Source organism: Scyliorhinus canicula, chromosome 19 (assembly GCF_902713615.1).
Source record: "Scyliorhinus canicula chromosome 19, sScyCan1.1, whole genome shotgun sequence".
NCBI lineage: Eukaryota > Metazoa > Chordata > Chondrichthyes > Carcharhiniformes > Scyliorhinidae > Scyliorhinus > Scyliorhinus canicula.
In genome coordinates this window covers 35,000,051-35,021,747 of record NC_052164.1, presented here as the reverse complement: position 1 = coordinate 35,021,747, position 21,697 = coordinate 35,000,051, and positions in this window count along the sequence as shown.

Below are 21,697 nucleotides of genomic sequence, written 5' to 3'. Positions count from 1 at the left end.
CTACTACCAATGTTAGGCTCACTGGTCTATAGTTCCCTGCTTCTCGCTACCTGTGGACAATCAACAATGATTTCATGGCCACCATTAGACTTTTAATTCCAGAGGTTTATTGAATTCACCATCTGCCATGGTAGGATTTGAACCCGGCCTCAGAGCATTTACCTAGGCTTCTGGATTATTAGTCTGGCAACAATACCACTACACCACTGCCCCTCCACCCCACTAATCCTATCGCCTTAGGGAAGTTGGTTAGTTCAGTTGGCTGGATGGCTGGCTTGTGATGCGGAGTGAGGCCAACATCGCGGGTTAAATTCCTGCAATCAGCTGAGGTTACCGTGAAGGTCCCGCCTTCTCAACCTCGCCCCTCGCCTGAGGTGTTGTGACCCTCAAGTTAACTCACCATCAGTCAGCTCTCTCTTAAAGGGGAAAACAGCTTCTGGCCCTCTGAGATTATAGTGACTGTCAATCCTCCCCTAATTTTTTAAAAATAAATTTAGATTACCCAATTATTTTTTCCAATTAAGGGGCAATTTAGTGCGGCCAATCCACCTACTCTGCACATTTTTGGGTTGTGGGGGTGAAACCCACGCAGACACGGGGAGAATGTGCAAACTCCACACGGACAGTGACCCAGAGCCGGGATCGAACCTGGGACCTCAGCGCCGTGAGGCAGCTGTGCTAACCACTAGGCCACCGTGGTTATGCATTTTTTTTCCCCCTTTTAAGTTTCACCAATCCATCCACTAAACAATCACAGAAAGCTCCTGGTATAGTGCTGATATCCATTATAATTACAACCATTGTGGGATATATGTATTGAAGTTAAAACTCACCACTATTCTTAGAATTCCCCCTATACCAAAAAGGGTGGATATTCTAAATGGTGAACAGGGATTCTCACTCCCTGACTCCGATGCAAGCTTTGACGGGTGCTATTCAGGTCAAACTATATTTTCAAGTTATCCCCCGGTATAACCCATACCTTTACCGAAGAATTATACCTACTTACCCCTTAGTAGCATCGATGTCCTGGGTCCTGCATTGATAAGTAAGTAAAGTAGGCTAATAACCACTGTTTCAGGTTAAAACTTTTAAGTTATTTTATTATTATATTTTTCTTTTAAAAGCTGCAAACACTTTCTTTACAGAAAGGTAAAAATATATTGCTTCTGGATCCTTCTGATTGGTTGAAGGGACCTTCAGGCCCAACTTGACAATCAATCTTCTTTTTAAAATCTGGTCTTCTTTAGATGTATTCGCTGGTGAGCTCGGTTGCTGTGTCCTATCCTTCCCATGTACCGAGCTGTGAGAGCTGGCTCTGCTAGCTATCTCTCAGCTGACTCTGACTCCTGTTTAAATTCTAGTCTTCCTTAGATGTATAGCTGTTTAAGCTTGGCTGCTTGTCTCATCTTTCCCATGACCGAGCTGTGAGCTGAATATGCTTCTCTCCTCTCACTCAGTTCTGAGTTCTGGATCTGGTTCTGGTCTGGTCTCTGGGTTTATATTCTCTTTCTAATAGTTATTCAGTTTTTATGACCTTATTGTAAATTAACTTATTTCACTTTGATTGTTAAAAAATATCTTTGATCTAAACATTCTAATACAGCTAAGTACTCATTTTGGGCATGGCCTCACCTCTCAGATCTGATTACATTGTCCTTTGTGATATTCAAAGTTCCTTTGTGGTACTCAAAATGCTTTGGTTTCAAGAGGTGTTACTTTTAATTCCTGTCATTTCAATAGTTTAATTTTCCAATTGTCCCCAGCTCATAACTTTGCCTTTGATTTTTACTTTAAATTATGTTTCTTGTAGACAGGTTATCTCCAATTTTCTTTTAATTTACTTGATATTAGCAAAATTTCACACTTAGAATTGACACCTAATTCAACTGAACCTAATCCTTTCCTTTCCAGCTGTTTACTAAGAGAGTTAATTTCAATGAAGGTGTGAACCATTGTTTTTAGCTGTATGCTAAAATCCACTTGGTTATAACTTGAAAGACCTGCTTGTTTTAAACATTCGTCACCTAATTCAATTAAAACTCACATCCATGCTTTTCTAGATGCTTCCTAAAATAGTTACTTTCAATGAAGGTGTGAGCCATTGTTTTAGCTTAATACAAGAATCCTGTGTGTTTACTAAGCCTGCTTGAGAGAAAGAATCTGCATTTTTTAATCCTGCTCTTTGCAGCTGCTATTAGCCCTTTATGGGATCTTTCCCTGTATCCTCTCATGTTTCTCTCAGACCCGATATTGCAGACTTCCATGTTTCAAATGACACATTTTCCCGTATTTTCAACAACAATATATATATATATATATATATGCAGCATGGGTCATTAATATTAAGAGCAGCACTGATATGATGCAGAGTCAATTTGTGTACCCGATAGGTGATCACATCATGATTATTAAACATACCATACGGAGAGTCGAAAATTAACTTTAACAACTTTGTGCAATATCATTAATTTGACAAGAAAAAATTCCATTAGTTATTTATAACACAGTGCAGGCGATGACACTTACTTCAGTGACTGCAATCCAGATGAACATGTTCTGCTATTGCAACATATGTTGCAATGACAACAAATCATTATTTGGGAGCAATGTTAAATACTTGCAAGCACGATAAACTGCATTGCAGAAGTAGAAGACTTTCTTCACCCCACACCCCCAACCTCCCCCACTCCCCATCAACCTCCACCCACTCCAGCTTTCCCCCTCTGCCCCGCCTTTCCCACCTTCCAAACACCTCATTCCCCCTAACCTCCCCAACACTCCCCACAATCCTCCCCACCCCCAGCTCCTCCTCCCAACCCCCTTCCAACCTCCATTCAATCTCCCACCCCGCCCATCCAACCTACAGGGCTCCAGCTCCAGACTGGAAAGTGGCAAAATATTTGGTTGGACAGCCTTTTCTTAGGCTGGCATAGACATGATGCATCGAATGGCCTCCTCCTTCCATCTTCAAGAAAGGTGACAAGTCCGATTGTAGTAACTACAGAGGAATTTCCCTGCTGTCAGCCTTAGAGAAGGTCATTGCAAGTCTCCTTACTCGCCTCCTCCCTGTGGCGGAAGAGCTCATCCCAGAGTCCCAATCCAAATTCCGCCCGCTAATAGGCACAATAGAGATAATCCTTACTATGTGGCAACATCAAGAGAAGCGCAGGGAACAGCACAAACTCTTGTATATGGCCTTCTTTACCTCACAAAGGCCTTCGACACTGTCAACTATGAGGGATTCTGGAGTATCCTCTTCCATTGCGGCTGCACCCAAAAGCTTGTCACCACCCTCTGCCTGCTCCAAAATGCCATGCAAGCTGTGCTGCTGACCAGTGAAAGCACCACCGTGCAAATTCACGTTCAGACCGGGATCAAGCAAGGCTATTGTCATGGCAGCAATGCTCTTCTCATTCTTCCTTCCCCCAAATGCTCCATCTCACCCCCAGCAAGCTCCCCGCTGGAGTGGGGCTAAAATACAGAACCAGAGAAATCTGTTCAAACCCTTCCACCTGAAGGCCGGATGCAAGGTGACTAACCCTCTGTCATTGAACCGCAGAAGGGATTTTCAAACTGCCGATCGCAACCTGCGGGTGGGTCGCGGGCGGGTGCTAGGAGGGTTGCGTGTGATCGGTTGTGGCATTCCCAATCGCAGGAGAAATGCCAAACGACCACGACCTGCTTTTAAATTGAGAATGCCGGCTGCGACCAGTTTTTAAATGGACCAATGCAGTCTTCCGGCTAGAAGTGGCAGTAGGGAGCCCATGCTTTTGCTGCAAAACCATGGAGGAGGGATGCCTCCATTTTCTAGCTGTGAGCAAGCAAGAGGACTGAAGAACTGAAGATGGATTGTTTTAAACAAAGAAAAAATCTGAAAACGGGAACCAAGCAGTGTAAAGATGATTTCTTGAGGTATAGAATCCCCACAGTTGTACAGAAGGAGGCCATTCGGCCCATCGAGACTGCACCGACCCTCCGAAAGAGCACTCTAATCTCGACCTAAACCGCTCACCCTATCCTTGTAACCCCACCTAGGGACAATTTAGCATATTAAATCCACCTAACCTGCACATCTTTGGACTGTGGGAGGAAACCGGAGCACCCGGAAAAAACCCACTCAGACATGGGAGGAATGTGCAAACTCCACACATGCAGCCACCGAAGGTCGGAATCGAACCTAGGTGCCTGGTGCTGTGAGACAGCAGTGCTAACCATTGTGCCACTGTGCTGCCCCTCTTGGCTTTGTTAATTGTGCAAAGTTTAAAATCCTCAAAACTTCAAAGACATTTGAAGACCAAGCATGGCGCATTCGATCACAAACATCTTTATTTTTTTCAAATGATGCAGCAAGAAATTAAATCATCAGCTGAAGTCCTTAGTAGGAATGTAACATTGAATGACAAAGCAAGTGAGATTGTGAGAACCAAGAAGCTCACTTGTCCCGCTAAAGGTAAGCGAAAATGGTGTGTCGCGAAGGTCAGCCGGCCTGGGTCACGAAGGTCGGCTGGTTGGTAAAAGTGTGTCCCGGGAAAAGAAGTTTGAAAAAACTGATTTAGATAGTCATTTTCCAATTTCTTTAATGCACTGAATGGCCAATGCTGCACCAGTCAATAGAAGCTGCATATTTTAAGAACTTTGATCAACTTAAAGCACTATTCTTCCTTTGTTTAGAAATGCATTTGACTCTAACTAAACCAATAACTAGTGGATGGCCAAATGCCAGTGGCATATGCCTTAAATGCATTGGGAAAAATAATGGGAGGATCTCATCTACCACTCTCAATATAGAATCACGCCACAGAAGTCACATGGTAAACAGTGGCAACGACTGTTGCTTCAGAAAAAGAAACAATGAACTTTTGAAAGGAACTGCTACAAGAAGAAAGTCTTGTTCTGGAAAATACAAAAGGAGTGGTGGCATAAACATCAAGCTAGACACCCCCAGGGACAGTCTTTCTCTGCTGCCAAATATGTAGACGGCATTTAGAAGTTCTGAATTACCACTTAACCATAAAAGTTAACCTGCTGACCCGCCTACAATGGATTCAAACTGAGTGCGTTTGTCTTTTAAAACAGTTGTAGTGTTTTTATATGGTTAGAGACTGAGTCATCCTTCATGGCATTTTCTTGCCTTTTTGTCTGGGTAACAAAGCAATTTAATGAACAATCAAAGAAAGCCACAATTAATAAAAAATCCACACATTTAAAATGTGCTTAGTTTGTGAAATGTGAGGTGCAACTTTGGCACGGTTCAGTTCTAACATATTTGTAACGATTGTTTTGCAAAAGAGGGCTTCTAAAGACTTCCTTTGCAATAAAGGCATGGACATTGTTAAATTACAATGGATACTTATGTACAGGAATGACCTCACAGAAAAACCTTTGTTAAATGCTATAATTTCTGGAATAAACACATTTCTATATACTGTCATCAAATAATGTAATATTGAGATATGCAGTGATGAGCTGTCCAATAATATTCTAATTAGCCATTTGTTATTGCTGTTAACCCAGAGCAAGGAATATAAACAGTAACATATAAAATGGGAGATATAAAACTTACAAGCCTACTTCAATGGTTCAAATTATTGAGAGAAGTGCTAAATGATGTTCTAAATGTCAATGCAAAAGTTTCCATGATAAATGATCCCTTTCTCACATCTAACATCCAACCTCTGTTGCATTCTCTTGGTAGCCATGATGTGGAGATGCTGGAGTTGGACTGGGGTGAGCACAGTAAGAAAAATGACAAAAAGGTAAGATCGAAGTACAATTTTAATAAGATTATTTTTTTCAGTTATAGTAAACATATGCATGTACGAAATATAAAATATTTCTAGAAATTAGGTTTTTGTAAGTTTATATCTATTGGGCAAAAACATTCATTTTTTTGTGGTTTGGCTCTTCAAAGCAATAAGAATGTTTCTCAGGGGTTCCATCAGTATTCTTGGGAGGCCAAAAGGGTTCTGTCGCCGAAAAAGTTTGATATAATCCAATATCACAATGCTTGCAATGGATTTTTCCGCTCTCAAAGCCCATCTTACTGGAAATGTAAATCACATGGGTTTTGTATCCAGGTAGAAATGCTAATGAACTATCCTAGACCCTCAACTCCATTTTTTCTCGGAATTAAATAGACAGTTCAAAGTATAACCGTTTACAAAACATGACATTCCTCAAATATCTCTGTGAAACTTATGAACTAACAGCCTACCCAGAGTTATCACAGATGACTTCGCCATTGTCCACCGGTGTGAACACCTCCTGAGCAAGTCTTTTGACTTGGGCCCCTCTTGACTTCATAACAACAAAGCCACCCAGGCTTGTTGTCAGGCAGAATTCAGTGTAGGTCACATGTAACTTTCCACTACTCCATTTCACCTTAAATTAAAGCAATAGTTCCAAAACATAACAACCTTATAACCTTCAAATTTGCAACAAATGGAAGGCTATGGATTTGTTCTTGCATTATTTTAATGCAGAAAGTCGGAACAGTTAATGTTGACAGAATTGATTTAAACTGTGCACTTGTAGTTTCATTTGTTAATCACAAGACATCCATAAGATTGAAGAAAGATGCGAGTTTTAACAATGCAACAGGATATTGGCAGGGTATGTCCCTAATGTTAAGTATATGCCACACATAGTCTGTTGGATAACCTATGTCAAATACATTCAACAAAGTTGAATGTGTGAGTGTTGTAATATGGTACTCAGAGGTGTTAACATGTTATATTGAGGGGTTAAAAACCCTCACGCATCTTCAAGATGATATATTGTGAATGACTTGGCGATGTATTGTTCACAATCCGCAGGAAGTTCTTCAGGTGTGAGTTTCTAGATGTGGAATTGTATATCGCGCTTCATAGTTCTATGAATCGGTCATGGAAAAGAACGACGATTATCTGACAATCAGGAATGGGAAAACTGACCGATTTTTCTTTTCCTTTGCAATGGACTCTGTGGTTAGTTGTAGCATTCTCACTTGCATCCAACTGAGGTCCAATAGCTTGGCACAGACCAATGCCTGCACCAGAGACCAATTAATTACATCATAAAACCTTGCACTTAACCTAAAAGCCTCTTTTAAAAGTTTTTTTTTCATCAGTTACGTTTTATAATATTTCCTCCTGAGGTTTTCTCCCTGTGCATCACGGAATCATTTTACTGGTACGGCTTGATAACCTAGCACCAGGCATCTGTGATTGGCATCTTGTAATTCATTTCTGTGAAGAAACTCAAAAAATAAACCAAAAAGGATGGAAGAGCAAACTGTGATTACCTTGCTACGAGGATACTATATCACCAATCCAAAATTACTACTGTTTAAGCATTGAAACCCGCCGCACAGCATGCCTGACGCTTCCTCTGATTTCCCAGGCACGGTTTCACATTAATGGAAAAGAACAAAAATTGTAAGCTGGCAAGAAGAAAAGGGTGGGCACTGTTTGGGTATCTGCTCTTTTATTCTCAAATCAGGCTGGTATCTTTGACTGTTATAGTAAATTGTGCATCACACATTCCTAGTTGTACATCCACTTCCTCTTCAGCTGAATGATGACCAATAGGTAGATCAGAAACATTCTCTCAAAATAACTTTTACAGCACAAGACAGGCCCTTCAGTCCACCAAGCCTGCGCAGATCATGATGCCTGTCTAAATTAAAACCTTCTGCACTTCCAGGGTCCATATGCCTCTATTCCCATACTATTCATGTATTCATCAAGATGCCTCTTAAATACCACAGTCGTATCTGCTTCCACCACCTCCCTTGGCAGCATGTTCCAGGCACTCACCACCTTCTGTGTAAATAACTTACTGTACAATTCCCACCTGTAAAGGACCTTCCAAAATGCATTACCTCACATTTGTCTGGATTACACTCTATCTGCCATTTCTTTGCCCAAGTCTCCAACTGATCTATATTCTGCTGTATCCTCTGACAATCCTTTTCACCATCTACAACTCCACCAATCTTTCTGTCATCTGCAAATTTACTAATCAGACCAGCTACATTTTCCTCCAAGTAATTTATATACACTGCAAACGACAAAGGTCCCAGCACTGATCCTGGCGTAACAACAGTAGTCACAGTCTTCCATACAGACTTCCACTGCTACGCTCTGTCTTCTATGACCGAGCCAGTTATGTATACATATTGCCAGCTCACCTCTGATCCTGTGTTACTTCACCTTTTGTACCAGTCTTAAAGGCTTTACTGAAGTACATGTAGACAACATCCATTGCCTTTCCTTCATCAATCGTCTTTGTCGCTTCCTCAAAAAACTCGATCAAGTTAGTGAGACACAACCTCCCCTTCACAAAACCATGCTATCTATCGCTAATAAGTCCATTTGTTTCTAAATGTGAGTAAATCCTGTCCCTAAGAATATTTTCCAATAATTTTCCTACCACTGACATGGATTATCCCTGCTACTCTTAAACAAAGAACATCATTGGCTATTTTCCAGTCCTCTGGGATCGTACCTGTAGCCAATGAGGATATAAATATTTCTGTCAAGACCCCAGCAATTTCCTCCCTTTCCTCCCTCATTACTCTGAGGTAGATCCCATCAGACCCGTGGATTTATCTGTCTTAATGCCTTGTAAGACACCCAACATCTCCTTTTTGATGTCGACATGACCCAGAATATCTACACACCCTTCCCAAGATTCATCATACACCAAATCCTTCTCTTTGGTCAATACTGATGCAAAGTACTCCTTTATTACCTCGCCCATTTCCTCTGCTTAATTAACAAACTAACAACAGTTTTAGGCAGGTAGGGGAAGACCCCCAGCGCAGTTAGCACACACAGCCAGAGTGTCCCCTTGTGAATTTATAATAATTTTAAAAGAAGACTAAAGTGCAAAATAATCCACTTGTTGGATGAGACCTTAAACTGGTGCATAATCAGCCTTCACAACGTAAAAGATTTCACAGCATGAGTTGAACAAGAGCAGGAAGGCATTCTCCAGTGTGCGGTGAACATTTATCCTTTAACCAATGCCTAAAAGAAGATTATCTGGTCATTACCCCATTGTTCTTTGTGGGAGCTTGTTGTTTAAAGAATGGCTGCCTCGTTGCCTACATTAGCACAGCAACTACAATTCCATAAATACTTAACTGGCTATAAAGCGCTCTGTGTCTCCCTGAGGTTGTAACAAGCACCATAGAAATGTAAACTCCTTCTTTCTTCAGGATGCGTACTAATAAAATCAAACACAAAATTAGTTAAACTGTTATTTTATATGCCACGTCAGTCACGTTGAAACAGATGAGAAACAGGCATTAACCTTGAGGAAGGCTAAATGTTAGCAAGGTGCAGATTAGCTCAGTTGGCTGGACAGCTGGTTTGTAATGCGGAACGAGGCCAACAGTGTGTGTTCAATTCCTGTAATGGCTGAGGTTATTTGTGAAGGCCCTGCCTTCACAACCTTGCCTCTCCCCTGAGGTGTGGTGATTCTCAGGTTAAATCACCGCCAGTCAGCTCTCCTCCTCAAAGGGAGAAACAATCTGTAATCATCTGGGACTACGGCTACTTTACAGTGTAATTGGATTTTAGTGCACAGAGCTATGCAGAATTGGATTTCTTTGTACACAGGCTTGTGTACAGAATTAGATTTCATTATACACTGGCTTGTGTGCAGAATTTGATTTCATTCTACACAGTATATGTACAGAATTGGATTTCATTGTACACAGGCTTGTGTGCAGAATTTGATTTCATTCTACACAGTATATGTACAGAATTGGATTTCATTGTACACAGGCTTGTGTGAAGAATTGGATTTCATTCCACACAGGTGCGTGTGCAGAATTGAATTTCATTGTACACAGGCTTGTGTGAAGAATTGAATTTCATTGTACACAGGCTTGTGTGAAGAATTGGATTTCATTGTACACAGGCTTGTGTGAAGAATTGGATTTCATTCCACACAGGTGCGTGTGCAGAATTGAATTTCATTGTACACAGGCTTGAGTGAGAATTGGATTTCATTCCACACAGGTGTGTGTGCAGAATTGAATTTCATTGTACACAGGTTTGTGTGCAGAATTGGATTTTGTAAAAAAAAGTATTTTTATTGGAACTTTAACACTTAATATTAAAATTCACACTACACATATATTAATAAATAAAAAAAGAAAACAACAAGAACAGCAACCAAATTAACAACCTGTATATCACAAGTTGTCACCTTGTCTGGACCATGGTCTTCATAATCCCGTTTCCTTATATGCAATAGTGTACACAGTTACAATTTTCAAGGAGAACATTTTATTTACATTTATCGTGACAGGAAGAGTCATGTCGAACTGTATAGGATGTATAGGATGTATAGGATGTTCTACTTCCCTGGTTCTTTACATGTGGGAGGGGCCTGTGCCCCTCCAGGCATAGGGCCTTTCTCCCGTCTCACTACTCTGCTGTACGTATATTTCCCTTCTCCTTGGCGGCTCTCTCTTCCCCTCCCCCCATGACCTCCCTTCCTGTCTGTCCCTCCCCCTCACTCATTTGCTGGAGACGAACAGGTCCTCAAAAAGGTTGGTAAACCTTCTTCAAGTGTCATGGCATCTCTCCTCCTGATTGAGAATTTTATTTTTTCTAGCTTTAGGAATTCAGCCAGATCTGAGAGCCATTCCGAGACTCTGGATGGCCCTGCCGACTTCCACCCCAGCAGAAGTCTCCGCCGGGCGATCAGAGAGCCGAAGGCCAGTGCGTTCGCCCCTTTCCCTGTGAAGAGCACTGGATGCTCTGACACCCCGAAGACCAACACAAATGAGCATGGCTCCAACTTAACCCTCACAAACATGGACATGGCCTCAAAGAAGGCTGTTCAGAACCCATTGAGTCTGGGGTAGGACCAGAACATGTGGGTGTGGTTGGCCGGACCTCCCTGACGCTATTCGCACTTGTCCTCCACCTATGGGAAGAATCTGCTCTTCCTTTTCTTGGTTGGGTTCGCTCTGTGCACTAAATTGAGCTGCACCAGGCTTAGCCCTGTGCATCAAGAGGTGGAGATGATGGGCAGCACAGTGGCACAGTGGTTATCACGTCTTCCTCACGGCGCTGAAGTCCCAGTTTCGATCCCGGCTCTGGGTCACTGTCCGTGTGGAGTTTACACATTCTCCCCGTGTTTGCATGGGTATCGCCCATGATTCTGGAACTGTAATTCTGGAACTTGCAAGTGATTGAACTCAAATTTTCCATTAGCACCTGGGTCTGCGCTGGACATTCCGAGGGGTTGCCTGGCGTTGGTTCCGTGTTGTCAAATGGGCTTCCCTGCTCCAAGGCTGAGGTTTCTCTCTCCTCAGTTTTGCTGCTTGTAGTGATAGGATACTACTATTTCATGTTCACTTGTTGCTGGAATAGGGAAGAGGACGTCTGAAACCCATCAGAAGACTTTCTGAGACATTTTGTCAAGGCTTCATCAATACTCCAGTGACATTTAGTCCAGAAATTATCCAAGGATTTCAACTAAAAGGAACAAATGCTGCAGCATTCAATGGTGCCTTGTAGGAATCACCAGGAGAAAGGGGATAATTAGCCCTGGGTATATTACTAGTGGTCCTTCCAGTTACGCTGAAGAATGGAAAGAAGAGAGGAAGCCAGGGATGGAGTAACATCAGCTGTTGCAAGAGACAGGGACAGGGGGGTGAGCTGGACTGTGTCCTCCCTGGGGGTACAGAACATCAGTCTCCCTCTGGATCTCTACCACTAGGACCTCCAACACTGAACCTAACTAACTGTGCGCTCTCTCCCTCAGCCCCTGAACCGTCCTGTAACATACTGCTGTGTACCAGTCAGTGCATTCCACACATTCAGTCAAAATGATTACGTGGAGTCCACATAAAATGCTCCGTGAAAATTGTGCCTTATCAACTCTTGAGTATTAAACCTGAAGATGTCTGATAGCTCCTCCAGGAAAGTTCAAATGATGGTAATCATAGATGAGGACCAAAGTTGTGTGCTAAAACCAGCCTTTCAAACAATCATGTCTTCTTGACGCAGGATCCATTTAGCGCCTGTTTTCACCCAAGCGACTGAAAAAGTCTGCCCCTTGAGTGCCAGTCCCATTTCTGGCCATTGAGAAAACAAATAAGACATTCAAGCACTGGAGGCAGGTCAGAGTAGCTCCATTAGTCTGATTCCTCAGGTCAGAAATATGACGCATGAATAATGATTGGAGAAACTTGGGATTTTCACATTTATAGGCATGAGACTGTAAGATGATCTAACTCAAACAATATCAACCTGCATTAAATCACATCTTTAACACAGCAAAATGTTCCAAGATACTGAGCAAGAGCTTTACAATAAACCATTTTTGACACCAAGCCGCAGAAGGAGATATGAGGGCAGGTTTCTAGGAGCTCGTTCCTTGATGCTACACTTGATGAAAGGTGGCCTTGATGTAAGGGCAGTCACTCTAAGCTCACCTCTCGAGCTCAGCCAATTTGTCCATGTTGAGACTGAAGCTGTAATGAGGTCAGGAACTGAGGGGCCATGGTGGAACTCATGTCAGTGAGCAGGTTATTGCTGAGAAAGCGCTGCGTGATAGCACTGTCAACAACACCATCCATCACTTTGCTAATGCTCGAGAGTTGACTGATGGGATGGTAATTGATCATAGAATTTACAGTGCAGAAGGAGGCCATTCGGCCCATCGAGTCTGCACCGGCTCTTGGAAAGAGCATCCTACCCAAGGCCCACACCTCCACCCTACCCCCATAACCCAACAACCCCACCCAACACCAAGAACAATTTTGGACACAAAGGGCAATATAACATGACCAATTCACCTAACCTGCACATCTTTGGACTGTGGGAGGAAACTCCGGAGCACCCGGAGGAAACCCACGCACACACGGGGAGGATGTGCAGACTCTGCACAGACAGTGACCCAAGCCGGAATCGAACCTGGGACCCTGGAGCTGTGAAGCAATTATGCTATCCACAATAGAACATAGAACATAGAACATTACAGCGCAGTACAGGCCCTTCGGCCCACGATGTTGCACCATCCTGTGAAACCCTTCTAAAGTCCCTCTACTATTCCCTTATCGTCCATATGCCTATCCAATGACCATTTGAATGCGTTTAGTGTTGGCGAGTCCACTACTGTTGCAGGCAGGGCATTCCATGCCCTTACTACTCTCTGAGTAAAGAACCTACCTCTGGCATCTGTCCTATATCTATCTCCCCTCAATTTAAAGCTATGTCCCCTCGTGCTGGACATCACCATCCGAGGAAAAAGGCTCTCGATGTCCACCCTATCTAATCCTCTGATCATCTTGTATGCCTCAATTAAGTCCCCTCTTAACCTTCTTCTCTCTAACGAAAACAGCCTCAAGTCCTTCAGCCTTTCCTCATATGATCTTCCCTCCATACCAGGCAACATTCTTGTAAATCTCCTCTGTACCCTTTCCAATGTTTCCACATCCTTCCTATAATGTGGTGACCAGAACTGCACACAATACTCCAAATGCGGCCGCACCAGAGTTTTGTACAACTGCAACATGACCTCATGGCTCCGAAACTCAATTCCTCTACCAATAAAAGCTAACACACCATACGCCTTCTTAACAACCCTCTCAACCTGGGTGGCAACTTTCAGGGATCTATGGACATGGACACCAAAATCTCTCTGCTCATCCACACTACCAAGAATCTTACCATGACTCTGCCTTCCTGTTATTCCTTCCAAAATGAATCACCTCACACTTTTCTGCATTAAACTCCATTTGCCACCTGTCATCCCAGCTCTGCAGCTTATCTATGTCCCTCTGTAACTTGTAACATCCTTCTGCACTGTCCACAACTCCACCGACTTTAGTGTCATCTGCAAATTTACTCACCCATCCTTCTACGCCCTCCTCCAGGTCATTTATAAAAATGACAAACAGCAATGGCCCCAAAACAGATCCTTGTGGCACACCACTAGTAACTGGACACCAGTCAGAGCATTTCCCATCAACCACCACTCTTTGTCTTCTATCAGCTAGCCAATTTCTGATCCAAACTGCTAAATCACCCTGAATCCCATGCCTCTGTATTTTCTGCAATAGCCTACCGTGGGGAACCTTATCAAACGCTTTACTGAAATCCATATACACCACATCAACTGCTTTACCCTCATCCACCTGTTTGCTCACCTTCTCGAAGAACTCAATGAGGTTTGTGAGGCACGACCTACCCTTCACAAAACCATGTTGACTATCTCTAATCAAATTATTCCTTTCCAGATGATTATACATCCTGTCTCTTCTAAACCTTTCTAAGACTTTTCCCACAACAGAAGTAAGGCTCACTGGTCTATAGTTACCGGGGTTATCCCTACTCCCCTTCTTGTACAAGGGGACAGCATTTGCTATCCTCCAGTCCTCTGGCACTATTCCTGTAGACAAAGATGACTTAAAGATCAAAGCCAAAGGCTCAGCAATCTCCTCCCTAGCTTCCCAGAGAATCCTAGGATAAATCCCATCCGGCCCAGGGGACTTATCTATTTTCACACTTTCCAGAATCGCTAACACATCCTCCTTATGAACCTCAAGCCCTTCTAGTCTAGTAGCCTGTATCTCAGTATTCTCCTCGACAACTTTGTCTTTTTCCTGTGTGAATACTGACAAAAAATACTCATTTAGCTCCTCTCCGATCTCCTCGGACTCTACGCACAACTTCCCACTACTGTCCTTGGCTGGCCCTACTCTTACCTTAGTCATTCTTTTATTCCTGACATACCTATAGAAAGCTTTAGGGTTATCCTTGATCCTACCTGCCAAAGACTTCTCATGTCCTCGCTTGGCTCTTCTTAGCTCTCTCTTTAGAGCCTTCCTAGCTAACTTGTAACTCTCAAGCGACCCAACTGAACCATCACGTCTCATCTTCACATAAGCCCCCTTCTTCCTCTTGACAAGAGTTTCAACTGCTTTAGTAACCCACGATTCCCTCACTCGACCACTTCCTCCCTGCCTAACAGGTACATACTTATCAAGGACACGCAGTAGCTGTTCCTTGAACATGCTCCACATTTCCATTGTGTCCATCCCCTGCAGTTTTCCTCTCCAGGCGATGCATCCTAAGTCTTGCCTCATCGCATCATAATTGCCTTTCCCCCAGCAATAACTCTTGCCCTGCGGTTTATACCTATCCCTTTCCATCGCTAAAGTAAACGTAATCGAATTGTGGTCACTATCACCAAAATGCTCACCTACCTCCAAATCTTACACCTGTCCTGGTTCATTACCCAGTACCAAATCCAATATGGCCTCGCCTCTTGTTGGCCTATCTACATACTGCATCAGGAAACCCTCCTGCACACATTGGATAAAAACGGATCCATCTAAAGTACTCAAACTATAGTGTTTCCAGTCAATATTTGGAAAGTTAAAGTCCCCCATAACAACTACCCTGTTATTTTCACTCCTATCCAGAATCATCTTTGCAATCCTTTCCTCTACATCTCTGGAACTTTTCGGAGGCCTATAGAAAAGCCCTAACAAGGTGACCTCTCCTTTCCTGTTTCTTAACTCAGCCCATACTACCTCAGTATTCGAGTCCTCATCAAATGTCCTCTCAGCCACCGTAATATTGCCCTTGACTAACAATGCCACCCCTCCCCCTCTCTTACCACCTTCCCTGAACTTACTGAAATATCTAAACCCTGGCACCTGCAACAACCATTCCTCGCCCTGCTCTATCCATGTCTCTGAAATGGCCACAACATCGAAGTCCCAGGTACTAACCCATGCCGCAAGCTCACCCACCTTATTCCGGATGCTCCTGGCATTGAAGTAGACGCACTTGAGACCACCTTCCTTCCTGCCAGTACACTCCTGCAACTTTGAAACCTTACTCATGACCTCACTACTCTCAGCTTCTTGTGTACTGGAGCTACAATTCAGGTTCCCAATCCCCTGCTGAACTAGTTTAAACCCTCCCGAAGAGCATTAGCAAACCTCCCCCCGGGGACATTAGTACCCCTCAGGTCCAGGTCCGTGCTGCCCTAATTGGTTGGGTTGGATTCGTCCTGCTTTTTGTGGACAAGACATACATGTGAGATTGTCCATGTTGCTTGTGTTGCAGCTGGACTTAAACAGCTTGGTTAGGGGTACAGCTAATTCTGGAGCATAAATCTTCAGAACTACCGCCAGAAGGTTGTCAGGGTCCAGAAAATAATTAAAAGCAAAAGTCAAAAATAACACAAATAGGGAATAAACTTCTGTCGGGTTATCTTGACATCAGCGGAAGGAACAGGTCAAGGATGAATACCATTTCTTTCTGAATTGTTTTCCAGTATTTTGACCCAGAGGTTATTCATTCAAATCACTCACTAATGGGAAGTTACTTATCGTCGATAATAATCACTTATTTTACAACAGAACACCATCAGCACTTGCAATGGAAGTTCCACACTTGCACATCTGGGGGAGTTGTTGCCATAGATTTATCGAGCTTTTTGTGATTAGCTCTTGTGAACTGTGAGGACAGAAATCAACATTTAAAAATAACGTAAATAGGAACAAGTTAGAAAGGTGCAAAGACCAAAAGCTCAATTGTGAAAACAAGCATGGTGTCGGAATAAAAATCTCAAGAATGTGTCACATCATTAGCCACCGATGTCCGTTATTTCTAACAGAAGGGCAGCACGGTAGCACGGTGGTTAGCACTGTTTTTTTTTAAAATTTAGATTAGCCAATTATTTTTTCTAATTAAGGGGCAATTTAGCGTGGCCAATCCACCTACTCTGCACATTTTTGGGTTGTGGGGGCGAAACGCACGCAGACACGGGGAGAATGTGCAAACTCCACACGGACAGTGACCCAGAGCCGGGATCGAACCTGGGACCTCAGCGCCGTGAGGCGGTTGTGCTAACCACTAGGCCACCGTGCTGCCCTTTGGTTAGCACTGTTGCTTCACAGCGTCAGGGACCCAGTTCGATTCCCGGCTTGGGTCACTGTCTTTGCGGAGTCTTCATGATCTCCCCGTGTCTGTGTGGGTTTCCTCCGGGTGCTCCGGTTTCCTCCCACAAGTCCCGAAGGACATGCTTGTTGGGTGAATTGGACATTGTGAATTCTCCCTTCGTATACCCGAACAGACGCCAAAATGTGGTGACTCGGGGCTTTTCATGTTGACTTCTGCCCTCACAGTTTACAGTAAACCTACTTGTGACACTAATAAAGATTATTATTCTTATTAGTTAATTTTAGCATGACTAGTTTTCCTGTAAGCAATTCTTCCTGTTTTAGTTTTGATGGCGGCATCATCCTTTTTGCAACTGCCATAATTCCAGCAGCCCACAAGGTTTGTTCTGTAGTTTTAAATAAGGTGACAGAAGGATTTTCTGTTGCAAGCACTGGGGTTTCTCCTCAATTGAGCCCATAACTATCGCACCTTGTAACCGCCACACCTTCTGAAGGTAAGGTAAATCAAATCCTTCTATCGATTGCCCTGCAGGTCATTAACCTGGAGAGACCTCATCATAAATATGTGGAGTTGGATCCTCTGAAAGCTGATGCCGGAATCAGGAAACACGATTGGATGGCGAATCGGTTTTGATGCCAAAATCGTGTTTTTCTCACCAAATCACAAATAGCCGGTGCCTCAACAGCGGCGTCTACGCGTTCCACTCTTCACGTACAGTAAATGCCGTTGGCATATCATTAGTAGGCTTGACCCGGTATTCTCCGGGGCCTCCGCGATTCTCCACCTTCACTGGGGGAATTTCCGGCGGCGAGGTTCACTTGTGCTTTTCAAAATCGTGAACTAGGCGCCATGGCTGCTGGGATATGGAAAGTGTCCAACATCGTCATAGTTTGTTGACAGCTGTGCCGCTGGCCGGGGGGCCGGGGTCTTCTATCAGGGCTGGGGGAAGTAGCGGAGTGGTGGGATTGGCCAGGAGGTAGGTAGGAGGTGTGGTGTGGGGTCCGGGTGGACGGCCCCCCCCCCCTCTCCCGCTTCCCCCTTGAGCACTGAGGCAGCAGCTCCGATGCACTTGAGCTGCATGTTGGAAAATGGAAAGGGCTACTCACCTCCTCACTTCCCCTTGTTAGCCATTTTTATAGAGGAATACTACACAACGCCCACGTAACTTCCTGCTGGAGAGTTAGGTGACTCCTGGGATGCCGCTGAATTTGACTTCAATCTTGTTAATGAGATTGAAATGAATGCAAATTAGGTTCAATGGCCTTCGTGCCATTTTTGGGCATGATCCGGACCTCACCATTAGGAGCGACCGGGTGAATTGTAAAGTAGTTCGCCCCTGCGTAAATTTTGATTTGTGTATCTCCCGCAATTCACCAGGTGCACCGATGCAGCGCTGTGGAAAAATCACACCACCCCTGAGTTTTGCTGGACATCAACATGTACAAACCTTCCAGCAGGGGGCACTAGCTTTGCTGTCATCCTTGCAAAAATGAATGTGGAACATACGTATCGACAAAAATTCAGAAATTTTCATCAGTTCAACTATAATTAGACTGCAATTCTTTATCAGGAAAAAGTTTAAATAAAGAGTCAAGATTAAAACTAAAATTAAAATTATTTCTAGCACTGAAACAATAAAACTACTTTTGGAACATATTAGAAATTGAAAAGGATAAGTGTTAATTGTCATCTCGGCTTAAGTTTATTATTATTTCCTGACATTTCTTGTGGTCCTATTAAGGGTGTGAAATAGAGATTGATATTTTGAAACACACACTTTTGAAAAAGAAATACAATGAAAAGACTAGAATAAAAATGTGACAAACAAGAGCTGAATATTTTTTCACCAAGTTTGAAATTTGACTAAAATTTACTGCACAAGAAATTGCAGCCTGATGTTCTACATTGATTATTAGATTACTAATTGTGAAGTTCTATAAAATGGGTAACCGATAGTTATTCAATCGGTAATCAACATTAGACTGTATCTGACAAATCACTTTGTTTTGTTTCAGCATGCACATATTGGAAAATCAGTTTGAATCTTTAATCCACGTCTAAGGATTGTGGGTTTCCAAATTAATTTACTTATGGAACCCATGGTAATTTACATTAATTTTGACAAAACAAAATCACAACCAGAGTGCAGTACAATGCTGCATGAAATGCAATTAATTCCTACTCATGGCGTCACCACAGATGAAGTCAGATACAAAGGTGCATTAACAAGATCTATGCTAACAAAACTAACCTCATCAGAGGAATAAGCATTGGGAATTACACTAAGCACTTGGTCACTTTTCATTAATCAGAGTTTATATATCACTTAAATGTGCAACTCAAATGTGCCCAAATGTTTTAGGATTAACGAGGGGCTTTACTTGACAGTTTTACAGAGCTATGATCCATGTTCATCTTAACAGTATGTCTTAACAAGATTACGTTTACAGCTTGCCTTCAAAAGTATTGATGGAACCATCAATTCACTAGACACGTGCTTTAAGATATGAACAGTGGTTTTAATCTACCTACTACAGTCCCAGCCTGTTACCCGTTGAACTCTCGATGAACTGCAGGCTGGCTCTGGACAAGGGTATTTATACAGCAAGTCCAGGGGGAGGAGTCATGGGCAGAGCCAAGGTTGGAGCCCTGTACAAACTCCTGAGCATTCCCAGAGCTACTCTCCCTAGTGGTAGGATAACGCTACTGTGCTTACAATGGTATTGGTAAATACAGTGTGAATTATTAAGTTACACTCACCACAAGTATCACAGCCATGTTTCGAGCAATCAGCCTTCCCATAAACACTGCTCTGTAATATGAACATCAAATATATCACTTCTTCCATAGCTAATGTAGCACTGGATTACTTGGTTGTGTAAATGTTGTCACAGTCCCAGAGAAGCTAAGGCTGCTCTCCCCTTTGGGAGAGAGAGCTGACTGTTGGTGATTTAACCTGGGGGAGTTGGCTGGACGGCTGGTTCATGATGTGCAGCGACACCAACAGTGGGGGTTAAATTCCCGTACCAGCTAAGGTTACTCACAAAGGCACCGCCTTCTAAACCTTGCCCCTGACCTGAGGTGTGGTGACCCTTGATGCACTATCAATTACGCAAAGACGAGAGTAGGATGTAATTGAGGCTTTATTACACTGAGATGTGTGGCCTCCTACAGCAGCTGACGAAATGGCTGCTGTACAGGGAGCACACATATTAATACTCCGCCTACTGGGCGGAGCCAGCAGGCAGGGATCTACCCCCGTACCTGTAGTACAGGGGCCTTACCATAAAGCACCTATATCAACATCCTCTATTTACAATATATATATCAGACTACCACATTCACCCCCTGTTAAAAATGAGTCCGGCGGGAGTAGTGGAGAATTATATACAGGAAATTGTGTTTTGAAAGTACAGTTAAAATGATAAATTCAGGCGGTCGGGTGCCTTAATCTGTCGTCGAGAGCGCCGTAGTGCTGGTGGCCACTCCGGCAGCGGCTTGGACTTCAGAGACTCCGGGAGCGTGTCGAAATCTCTTCATCCTCGGGTGTGGGTAAGGGGACAGTGGTATGTCCCGGAACGGGGGCTGCGGTGGGGTACGCTGGGGGAAGGGAGGGTGGCACCGGGTCAGAGTGGGGGTGTGTGGGGAACCAGCTGGTGCCAGGTCCCTGAGGGAGACTGTGTCTTGGCGGCCATCGGGGTGCGCTACGTGAGCATACTGCGGGTTGGCGTGAAGTAGCTGTACCCTTTCAACCAACGAGTCCGCCTTGTGGAGTCGAACGTGTCTACTGAGGAGAACGGGTCCTTGAGCTGCCAGCCATGTCGGGAGCGATACCCTGGAGGTGGACTTCCTGGGGAAGGCATAGAGACGTTCATGGGGGGTTTCATTAGTTTTCATTAGTGCACAGGAGTGACTGAATGGAGTGGAGTGCATTGGGGAGGACCTCCTGCCAGCGGGAGGCCGGGAGATTTCTGGACCGTAGGGCCAGTAGGACGGCCCCCCAGACCATCCCGTTCTCCCTCGCTACCTGCCCGTTTCCCTTGGGGTTGTAGCTGGTCGTCCTGCTCGAGGCAATGCCCCTGTTGAGCAGGTATGGCGCAGCTCATCGCTCATGAATGAGGATCCCTGTTCGCTGTGGAGGTAGGCGGGGAAACCGAACCGAGCGAAGATGGTGTTGAGGGCTTTGATGACGGTGGGAGACATCATGTTGGGGCATGGGACGGCAAAGGGGAATTGGGAGTATTCATTGACCACACTGAGAAAGTACGTGTTGTGGTCAGTGGAGCGCAGGGGCCCTTGAAGTCCACGCTGAGGCGTTCAAAGGGGCGGGAGACCTTCACCAGGCGCGTACGGTCTGGCCGGTAGAAGTGCGGTTTACACTCAGCGCAGACCTGGCAGTCTCTGATGATCGCCCTAACTTCCTCGATGGAGGAGGGCAGGTTGTAGGCCTCGATGAAATGGTAAAAACGGGTGACTCCTGGGTGACAGAGGTTGTCGTGCAGGGTATGGAGTCGGTCCACTTGTGCGTTGGCACATGTACCTCTGGATAAGGCATCGGGGGGCTCGTTGAGCTTACCGGGGTGATACAAAATCTCGTAATTGTAGGTGGAGAGCTCCATCCTCCACCTCAAGATTTTATCATTTTTGATCTTGCCCCGCTGTGTGTTGTTGAACATGAAGGCTACCGACCGTTGGTCAGTGAGGAAAGTGAATCTCCTGCCGGCCAGGTAATGTCTCCAATGCTGCACAGCTTCAACGATGGATTG